This window comes from Myotis daubentonii, chromosome 2 (genome assembly GCF_963259705.1).
Source record: "Myotis daubentonii chromosome 2, mMyoDau2.1, whole genome shotgun sequence".
Classification (NCBI taxonomy): domain Eukaryota; kingdom Metazoa; phylum Chordata; class Mammalia; order Chiroptera; family Vespertilionidae; genus Myotis; species Myotis daubentonii.
The window spans coordinates 214,903,589-214,914,661 of NC_081841.1; the positions used below are offsets into that span (position 1 = coordinate 214,903,589).

Genomic DNA, 11,073 nt, shown 5'->3' on the forward strand with positions numbered 1-11,073 from the left:
GTATGATCTAGGGGCCTGTGGTCGGCAAACTGCTGCTCGCGAGCCACATGTGGCTCTTTGGCCCCTTGAGTGTGGCTCTTCCACAAAATATCATGTGCGGGTGCGCACGTACAGTGCGATTGAAACTTCGTGGCCCATGTGCAGAAGTTGGTATTTTGTGGAAGAGCCAGTATTTTGTGGAAGAGCTACACTCAAGGGGCCAAAGAGCCGCATGTGGCTCGCGAGCCACGGTTTGCGGAACCACGGTTTGCCGACCACTGATCTAGGCAATTTGATAATGTAAGACATAAGTTTTCATTTAAAGTTGAAAAGCGTATTGAGTCCTAACTATTTAACTATCAAAGGATAAACTGGGAAAGTGTAAAGAACCGTGGAGGGACCCAAAGTTTCATGAGCCCCAGGAGCGGGGAGCACCCGGACTCACACAAAGGCCTACAGGTTCACCCTGGCAACAGTGGCATCTCCCTCGGCAATGGGAATGGTCCCACAGTCAGAGAGCACATCCTCCCATACAGCGCTCGTCATCCCTCCCCACAGCTGTTTCCACAGATGTTACCTGGTGCGTGTGCCTGTGTCCAATCCTCTCCTGCCCCATCCATCACCCTCATTGGCCCCAGATTCTCATTATACAAAAGATCAAATCATGTCACTCCCTCCTTGATTAAAAGCCACCAGTGGCTTCTGAATCTTCACACCATGCCCTAGCCACCCTTTCCATTGTCTTATCACACCGTTCTCTCACACCACGCCCCCCAAACCAGCCAGTTCCCAAACATGTCATGACCCCCCGCCAAACCCGAGACTTGGCTCATGCTCTTGCCAGGGAGGAGTGCCGGGGTCCAGCCCCAGCAGGTCCAGGGGTCCCCAAAGGTGTAGACGGAGTCGGCAAAGAAGGAAGGACACGGAGACAGCGTTCAGTTGATCAGCAGCCTAGCCAGGATCTCCAGCCAAGTTCTGGTCTTGATCTCCAGAGAGGTTCTGCTCAGATTCTCCAGCCAGGTTCAGTGGCCATGTTCTCTTGCTAGGCTCTGTCCAGATTCTCCAGCCAGGTTCAGTCACCAGGTTCTAGTCAGGCTCTCCTGCCAATTTCCACAGTCAGGTTCAGTCCAGGATCTATTGCCATGTTCTCTCCAGCGAAGTTCTTCTGTTTCCAGGCTCCGTGTAGGTTCTGTCTTCTGAATTCTGTCTCATGAGTTCTGTCTTCTTGATTCTGTTCTAAGTTCTGTCTCCTGAGTTCTGTCTTCTAAGTTGTGTGTCTTGCTGTGTTCTGAGTTCTGTGTCTTTCTGTCTTGTTACAACTGTATTTATACCAGTTGATTCAATCCTATCAATCTCTATTACAAAGGTTAGGGCGTTTCTTATCTCCATTCCAGGGAGAAAAGATTATGTAGTTTAAGCATGATTGTTCGTAGTTAAAGGGATTAATTACCCGCCTGGCACTTAGTTGAGGGGTTTTATTCCCTCCCTAACTTCAGGGGAAAATCCCTACCTGGGGATTCAACCTTTCTCGGAGAGGTGACTTTGGTTAAAACACAGCGCCAAGAAGGTGAGCAAACATATTAAGAACCGTATGCCATATATGCCAGGTCCCTTGAAACAGCAAGGATGGACCGGCTCCCGGCAGAGGAGAGCTCTCCTGCTCTGAGTGAACCCCTCACACCCCGCATCTGCACCAGGCCCAGCTCAGGGCCTCCCCGCTGGGCAAGCTCTCCACCAGCTCAGGGGGCAGGAGTGACTGCTCCTTGCTCACTGCCCTCTAAGCACTCACCACACTCTTAGCTCTTGCCAGTGTCCCAAAGCAGTCCGCCTGCCTCACCCACCCCCCTCACCGGCCTCTGGAATCTCAGGATGGCACTCGTAGGCACTCGATAAACACACGTGGGGTTTAACTGAATGTAATTCACTGAAAATGTCCAGCACAACTTTAAAACGTAACTCGTTCCCTGCGCACACACATCCCCTTTGTCGGTCCTGGAAATCAAGTCTGAACTTCTCCCCACGTGCCCGAGTGGGTATTGCTAAGTCGTGAATTGGATATTCTCAATGCAAACGGCTTTTCCTCTGTGAGCTGCTTCACTCCCTGCTTCCTACTGAACCCGGCCATCATCTCCTCCTGGTCCAACCCCACCTGGAAGTGTACAGTCGCTTGGAACCTCCTACTTCTGGGATTACAGGCCCAGAAATGCTTGTCACTTCAGTGCAAATGTTTCCAGGTACCCAACAAAATGCAAGCGCGCCATCCGTCCTGCGGTGGGGTGGGCGGTGGGCTCTCCTCGCGGCCCTGCAGCTGGGCCCAGAAGGGCGCCTCACACACCTCTCTCCACTCGCTCTTCTCCACTCAGAGGTGCTGATGTGCACACCCCAGGGTGGGGGGGAGCTCCAAGCCATCCCTCTCCTTCCTCACTGGGAGGCTCTCACGGGGCAATTTTACTGCCATGCTCTAAGAGGCCGCATGGAAACAGATTGTGTCAGTAATAATTTACCACGCGAACAATAAATTTAAACAGGCTTTGCCTACCAGTTATTTAAGAGGACAACTGGAGACTAATTAATTTATGCCAGTTGAAGGAGTGGGAATATGCCTTCAGTAGTGCTCATCTGTGTTCTGGTTTTCTGGCTGTTCCACGCTGACGGAATAATTAGCCACGATCACAAAACCACACCAATGTCCCTGAGAGCAGTGTAGCTGGCACAGTCTGGGGGTCAGTTGAAAATTTGCTGCAAGAAACGTGTTACTGACAAAATATCAAAGCTAGCAATTCCTGCTTGTGAGTAGAAACGGATCAGATTCAAGGGTCTTCCCATACAATGTCACTCACTCTTCAGAGGACAGCCATAGCCAGGCTCCCTCTGAGGATATTCTGGGGTGGCTTTTTGTCCTTTGGTTTTGGGGATGGGGAGAGGGGGAGAGTTGTAGTTTTTGTTTGTTTGTTTGTTTTTGAGCCTATGAACTTGTCAACACGGCTACTGTGGCTCAAAATAAAAGGCTGTGAGCCAGTCACCAGTGACTCCCAGACTTTGGAATTTCAAAGCTCGGTTAAAATATATATATTTCAACAAAAAATTAGGAAACCTTTGCAGCAGACACTGCGGTTCCTTAGAGAATTTTTACAGTGGGTAGACTCCCTCAAACAATTCAGCCTTTTACCCTCATTACTGGAGCAGAATTCCGGGAGAGATGCTGAGCCCCCACAAGTTCAAAAGAAAGTTACCACTTGGATCCCAGCCGGCACCATCCCTGCTGGTTCCCAGATGCTTCCGTCTTCCCAGGTAGTCCCTTTGCTTCCTACCCTAGCTAAGGACTGATATTGCTGGATTATACTATTTTTGTATGTGTTTGAAATTTGCCAAAACAAAAAGTCAAAGATTACACGTAACATCAAGTTTAAAAGAAAACTGTTAAGATGGCAGTGACCACGTGTGTTCTTACATCCTCGGTGCCGCCGCCCTACAGCACAGGAGCAGATCGGGCCTCAGAGGCGTTCATCTTGGCCCCTTTCCTAAAGCAGCTTAATTACAGGGACGGACGCGGAGGTTTTCAAGTCAATAAAGGAGGAAATTAAGGCACCTTTTGAAATCCGGCACAGGTTACAAAACAAACAAGACGCAAGCCTTACCAGGTTTTTGTCTATTCGATTCCAGGGAAGCTTTGTCAAGATTTCTGCTACGCGAACACAGACCAAGCACAACAACAACAACAACAACATGCTAAATGCTGTAACTTTGCCAGATGCCTGGGGGGAGACAGTGGCGAGTAAAAGCTGGTCCTTCGTTGGAAGGCAGCGCAGCCAGTGGACCAAAGTAGCTTCTGAACTTTTGACCTCCTCCCAAAATGTCATGAAAGAATTTCTCAACCTTGGGACTAGACGGTTTAGAAACACGACTCTTGACTATATACGCGTGCAGCCGCCGTGCCCACGGTTAACACTAAAAAGGGGGTTCTAAAGGAGATGCAAACGGGGTGGGGAGGAATATGTAAGGGGGGGGGGCAGTGAAAACCAGCTCCTCACAGACCACGTGTGCGGCGAGTGTCACCCACCGGGCGCTCTTCCGAGAGACGTTGTGTCCTCTTCTGTGGAAGATCGGACTCTCCGGTCCCCCTCGTGTCCCTTCCTTCCGGCAACACACAAACGACCTGGAGAAGACGCAGTGGAGGCGGGACACGGAGCCCGAGATCTACAGCTCGGCCTCGAGCAGAAAAGCGGCGAGGAGAGGCCACCAGCGCCAGCGCGGCCGGGCATCCCCGGAAAGGACGCGCCGGGGCGGCCGCGCACCTGAGCTGCCCGCCGCCGCCCGCCGTGGAGCGCGCGCACCCGATGCTACCTGCGTCCCCTCTCCACTTCGCTGCGCTCGCACTCACTCCCCGGCCCGATCAGAAGGTGCGGCTCGCCAACCCGGAGCGGCCGCGGACCCGCCGAGCCCCCCGCGCCGCCGCCGCCGCCGCCGCCGCCGCCGCCGCCGCCGCCGCATACCTGGCCGTCTCCACCGGGCCAGCCCCCACCGGGCCAGCCCCGCCGCCGGGGAGGCTCCGCGGGCCGCCGGGAGGGGGCGGGAAAGGCACACATGCCGGTTCAGGTGCCAGGCGCTCCCCAATCCCGCGCGCGCAGAGGCCGCCGGCCCCTCCCCAGGCCGTGCGCGGGGGTGAGGGGGGGCGCCGGGCCTTGGAGCGGCGGGTGCGCGCTGCGGGCTCCGACGGGGCGGGCAGGGGCCCCGTGGCCGGACTCACCGAGGCAGCGGATGTGGAAGCCGGAGGGCGGCCGCAGCGCCCGGCGCGCCCAGCCCTCGCGCAGCGCCTCCAGGTGCTCCTCCTTGCCCTGCACCAGCAGGACCTGCTCGTCGATCCAGCCCAGGAAGAAGGTCTCCGCCACGGCGGCCGTGACCTTCTTGTTCCAGAAGTGCTGCATGTTCTCGGCTTTGAAGTCGGCGAAGATCTCGTAGCCGATGTGGTGCCGGGCGAGCTGCCGCGGCTGGGCCGGGGGCGCGGGCGGGTCGGCCCGGGACCTCTCCCCCGGCGGACCCTCGGCTGGGCCCAGGACGATGGCCAGCGAGTGCGGCGCGATCTGCAGAAACTTCTCCATCTTCAGGGGCATCGGCGCCGCCGCGGGACCCCGCTCAGCGCGGCCACCGGGGACCGGGAATGGGGGGCCGCCGAGGGGACGCCGCTGCGCGCCCAGCCGGGAGCGTCCGCGCCCCGGGCCGGCCGGCCTCGCCCGCCAGGTCGCCCCGCGCAGCCCGCTCCCGCCGGGGTCTGGCGCGGTCCCTGCGGCTCCGGGCCACCCTCCGGGCGCCGCTCGCGTTCCTGCGGCGGCTCCCTCGCCTCCCTCGGCGCCCGGCGGCCCGGCTGGGGGCGGAGACGCGGGAGGAGGCGGGCAGCTGGCGCCGAGTCCGGGATCCCTCTTGGCTGGACTCTCCCGAGGAATCCGCACGGTCCGACGTGGGAGGTGGTCGGGGCGGCACGGATGGCCGGGGGAGGGGGTGCGTTTAGGTGGCGGGGCTCGGGGGAGACCGGGAGGCCCCAGGGGCACCCCGCGACCCTGGGCAGACGAGGGTTCCCGGAGCTGCAGTAGTCGCTCCTCCCCACGCCCCACCCCCGCCCCCACCTCCCACCTCCTGCTGGAACAAGTGGATTCACTTGCTGGTTGATGTGCCCTTGGAAGTGGCTTTTTAAAAAACTTACTCAAACAGGAAAAGTTGCCAGCAGTTCCTAATCCCACACTCGGTGGTGCTTCCTCTCCTCGCCCATCTGCCACCTCCTGCGGGCTTCTTGGAGGAAACCCAGTAATCGCCATGCCCTCCGCACAACCCCCAGTTCACAGGGGGTGCGGAAATTCACCAGGAAAGGTACGAGTGTGCTTTAAAAAAAGAAGACTTCATTAAGCTTGTTTCTGTACAAAGTTCTGTTTTGCTTGTTTTTCATGGAGAAGGACTATACAGGCATACCTGGGAGATATTGTGGGGCAGGTCCCAGACCACCGCGATAAAGTCACACCCTGTGCATATGAAAGCGGTAGTTACACTACACTGTAGTATATTCAATGCTTAGCATTATGTCTATTTTTAAAATGTACATACCTTAGTATTTATAAGGAACCATGCAAATGTTCCATTAAGATGTTTGCAATAAAGTATAAAATTAAAAGAGCAACTTTTAATACAAATGCTCTCACATACAGATAGCAAGTTCTTCACACACACACACACACACACACACACACACACACAAAGTATTGAAGGGCCATCCTAGGGTCTGTACAATGAGAGCTCAATGGAATTAAGGAGTTACTTTATGGAGTCCTACCTCTATCATCTGCATATCAACCTCATTAACATGTCATCACCCTTTAATGACTACTCACTAAACGCCAGGCAGTGTGTGAAGAGCGTTTTATAGGAGGTGCTATTTCTCTAATTTTTTTCAGAAGATCGATAAAATGGCAATACACTTTTTGAGATGTGCAACCCAACCTGTTTTCATTTTCATTAGCCCTCGGTTCCCAGCGGTCCCACAGCACCCTCCATCCACAGGCTCAATTGTTGCTGCTCCATGTCAGGCCATCAGACTTTGCCCATGAACATAGAGCTATCTTTTCTTCCTCGATGTTTGCCTCTCTTCCCCTCCCCTATTCCCAGTCTCTCTCCCCTTGCAGCCCAGGATCCGAAGCTTCTGCCACAGCAGGGAGCTGGCACAGAAGTGAATTCCTTCAAATGCTGTTATGAAGACAAAAAGCCAGTCAGAGAAAAATAAATAGATGCAGGGGAAGCACTAACCCAGGAAACAGTCCTGGCATCACTGCCGCAGGAGGCTAATGCTTCGAAGGTGTGGAGCAGGTGCGGTGACAGAGAGAAGGGGGGAGGACCCCAGGAGCTGGGAGCCTGAGGGAGGCCTCCCAGAGCAGCAAAGAGTGGGAAGGAGCCCAACTTGCCCAGACTGCCGGGATCGCCCTGTTAAAGTCACAGAAGTCCGAGGCTGTGTATTGTATCCCCTGCAGAAGGGAGCCTGAGCTACGCAAACCGCTGCTGCAATGCATGCCACACTGTCATTAATTTCATAAGTATATGGATGAACATATATGACACCTGCTGCTAGTTCACATGAAATAACAAGAGCTGCCGTGAATAACAAAGCAGCATGATGAACACAACTTATATCTATTTTCTCCTACTCACTGGAATGGAATCAGCTCATTATCTGTTGTTGTTGTTGGTTTTCATCTAATTGCCAAGTTCTCCCCTAGATTATGTCTCCTCCACGGGAGGCCATGGATGCTCAGTGTCCGTGATCCCCAAGTGGAAATTATAACTGGACCCTGCCATCTTGCCCAAAGCAAGTATTCTCAAGTACACTACCCCCACCTCCACCCCCCCCACCCCCCACCCCCCCCCACACACACACAATCACTCAGATAGCAGGCCTCCAAAGGCAAGGGAAAGGCCAGCTAAAAATAGACGGTTTTAGGAAAATGCTCTGGATAATCAGATTACTGCTATCTGAATCATGCAGATATCCAAACAACTTTGAAAGGCAGAAACAGCCATTCACAAGAGAAAGCTCAGCGATCTGATTCATGTTGTGTTTGTAAAACGTGGACTCTCAAAAGCATCTGTATTGGGCGCTCAGTTATAAACAGAATTAGAGGTTTATGCTGCTTTACACATAATTGCTTTAGAAGTGAGACTGACCAAAGAGTTTAGGAAAATGTTACATGCAGTTGGTTATTCTTGGTGATTCAAGATGAATTAACTTCTAAACATCTATTTGTTTCAGATGAAAACTATCGATGTCCTCTTTTTTGAAAAAGTTAGGTAGCTTCATTTGCCCGTGGCTCACCTTTCCGTTGTACTGTCAGGGGGGCTGAGCTGCTGATTTAGAAGCGCAAGGTGGTGGCGCCTCAACAAGACGTCTTTGCTTTCTGTGACAGTTACTACAAACCTTGGTATCTTTTCAGCTCACCGTTTTTCATGTATCCTATTGATCTTATTTAAATACCTTTGAAGGTGTAAACATAATTTGAAAAAGTAATGAGATAAGCACTCATCTAAAGATTGTATTTCATACCATGACTAAATATATACATGCAGTAAAGAGGACATGTTTTAATAGAAAACATATTGATGATCAAGAAAAAGTGCAGTTGGGCCTGCCATTTCTAGCGATAGAGCACGCTGGATATCCTAAAACTCTCTCAGTACGAGCACTTAAAAAGATATAAGTAAAAATGGCCACCTGTAGCCCTGACCTTGTGCTTCTAGGTAGGATGGAGCCGTGTTTGTCAGACCAGCGATGCTGCCAGGAAATACTAGAAAAGCTAGATAAAATATAAACAACGTTTGTGCAAAGACATCACATAGCTGCTGAAGCCATAAGGGAAAAGAGTAATAAAACTTCAGAGGGAAGCTCCGTGACGCAGCCACGTTTCCCTACATATTATTCCTTCTTATTTATACAAAATATCCAGAAAAGGCAAATTTATAGAGACAAACAGTGGGCGGGAGGTTGCCGAGGGCTGGGGTGGAAATGGGGAGTTGACCTCTAATGGGCAAATGGCTTCCTCTTAGGGTCATGAAAATGTCTTAAATCCGGTTGTGGTGTGGATGGTACAGCTCTGCCAACATGCTGAAATTCTTTGAATTATATATGTAAAAGGCAAAGGTCACGCTATGTGAACTACTAGTCTACACTAATAAAAGAGAAAAATGGTAATTGGCGTACGACGATACCCTTTTCATTGGCTAATCAGGGCTATATGCAAAGTAACTGCCAACTAAGATTGGCAGTTAACTGCCAACAAGATGGCGGTTAATTTGCATATGTAGGCACAATGCAGGGAGGCGAAAGGGAAAGCAGGAAGAAGCCCCCTGCCACTGACAGTGATCGGAAACCCAGGGGGGAGCTAAGAGCCCTGCCCCCCAGCCATGATCGGAGAATCAGGCGCCTTTGCCGCCCTGGCCAGTGATAGCAGGAAGTAGGGGTGGAGCCAGCGATGGGAGCTGGGCACGGTCGAAGCTGGAAGTCCCAGGAGCTAGGGGTCCCTTGCCTGGGCCTAAAGCAAAGCCCACAATCGCGGGGCCGCTGCAGCTGTGGGTCCCCGCTGCCCGGGCCGGACGCCTCAGCCAGAGGCATCCTGCAGGGGCAGGGACGGAGCCCGCACGATCGCGGCGCCCCCTGCTGCCACTGCAGGTCCCCGCTGCCCGGGGCCGGACGCCTAGGCCAGAGGCGTCAGGCCTGGGCAAGGGGCCGATCCTGCGATTGGAGGGTGATGGGGGTCAACGCCTGAGGGCTCCCAGTATGTGAGAGGGGGCAGGCTGGGATGAGGGACACTCCCCCCCCCCCCCGCCCCACACCCAGTGCACGAATTTCGTGCACCGGGCCCCTAGTATATCTCAATAATGCAGTTAAAAGCAATGATAAAACAAAATAAAAATAATGAGACAAAGTGTGTCCTGAGAACATCTTTTAATAGCTTGTTGGCCTGATTTAAAGCTGTGGAACACTAACGGTGTGGTGTGCGGGTCTCTGTCTGTGCTGGGGCAGCCTGTCTGTCATGGTCACAGTGGGACCTCCCACAGGAACCAGCAGGGAGAGGTTGGGGCTGGTGTGAGGACCATGCCAAGACAGTGGGGGCAACGCACGGGTTTAGAAAAGTTCCAGTCTCGCAGACGAGGCCGCATGTGCTGCAAGTACGGCTGCTAAGGGCTGAAGTATCTGTTACTCAGGGGTGTGGGACTCACTGCACAGCTGCGTGCAGGCCCCAAGCTGAGAGCACGGACAATAATTTCCTTCCTGCTTCCTCCGAATGCTCCACTCACCTGGATCCCTCCCCAGCCCAGGCTTGACTCACCTTTCTCTTGAAGATCACAGACAAACCACAGCTGGGAGGGTGCGTTCTGGGAAGGTACGGCTTCTCTGAGGGTGCACTGCTGCCCCCCGGTCCCTGGAGCTCAGCCATAGAGATCCGTGGGCCCTTTTATAAATCACCAACCCCTGTAAGTCTATAAGTCTATCCGAATCAAGTCCATGGGTAAAACTAAAAAAAAATAACAATAGATTGGGAGTAAAACAAGCTTACTTGATCAAAATGTGGGTAGAACCCAGCAGCTACACAGAACTGTATCTATGCTACTGTTACAACACAGAGAAGCTGGGGAAGGTGTTGCAGCTAAACAAGGCAGTGCCGTGGCTCTGAACATGGCCAGGCCGGCCCCAGCACTGTGAACCCCGAAAGGGGAGTGCTGCCCTGTTCCTCACGCCTTAATTAAGAGCTAGGTGCTCCTTCGTAAATCTTTGCTTGGTGGCCCAAGATTGCCTCCTGGATTTGATGAGTCAGACTCTAAATGTTAAAGCATCGCCACAGGCAACATCCGCTGCTCAGATCTGCCCTCTGCGGGCAGCGACTCTGGGAGGCTCAGATCCCCAGGCCCTTACCCGCCCTGCCGCCCTCCCCTTCCAGGGGTCGCCCTCCACAGAGGCTCCTCTGCACTAGGAGGAAATCTGCAGATGCACGGGGCGGAATTCATCCTTTTCTGCTCCACCCTCCTCCATCCTCCTCCACCCTCCTCCATCCTCCTCCACCCTCCTCCACCCTCCTCCACCCTCCTCCATCCTCCTCCATACTCCTCATCCTGCTGTCCACCCTCCTCCATCCTCCTCCATCCTCCTCCATCCTCCTCCATCCTCCTCATCCTGCTGTCCACCCTCCTCCACCCTCCTCCATCCTCCTCCATCCTCCTCCACCCTCCTCACCCTGCTGTCCACCCAGGAGCCACCACCATCTACTGGCCAACAGGCTCTCCTGCCCTCTTCCAGTTGGACCTGGCCAATGGCAGACATTGGCAAGACATGGAGGCCAGGAGGAGAGAGAATGGGGCACTTACCCCTCAGCCCTTCCTGGTCAAGTCCCGGGATGGGCAGTGTTGTGTTCCTCTACCCAAGGCCATGGTTCCTCTCCAGGCCCTTCTCCCCGATGGCCAGTCTCGCTGGGTGGGCGACCTACCCGTGACCTTGCTCCTGGAGGTCTAGGACAGACGTAAGGGAGTCCCTGCCACTGCAACCCCAGGACGGGTCCCTATCCCGGT

General features: G+C 53.8%; 1 protein-coding gene across 1 annotated transcript in view; it reads right to left on the reverse strand.

The window, feature by feature from the left end:
• Positions 1-4,576, reverse strand: part of STOX2 (storkhead box 2) — a 195,603-nt gene extending 191,027 nt beyond the window's left edge. Inside the window, exon 1 of the mRNA XM_059685721.1 lies at positions 4,324-4,576. The gene's annotated coding sequence lies outside the window, so the exon portion shown is untranslated. The remainder of the gene's footprint in view (positions 1-4,323) is intronic.
• Positions 4,577-11,073: the final 6,497 nt, after the last annotated feature.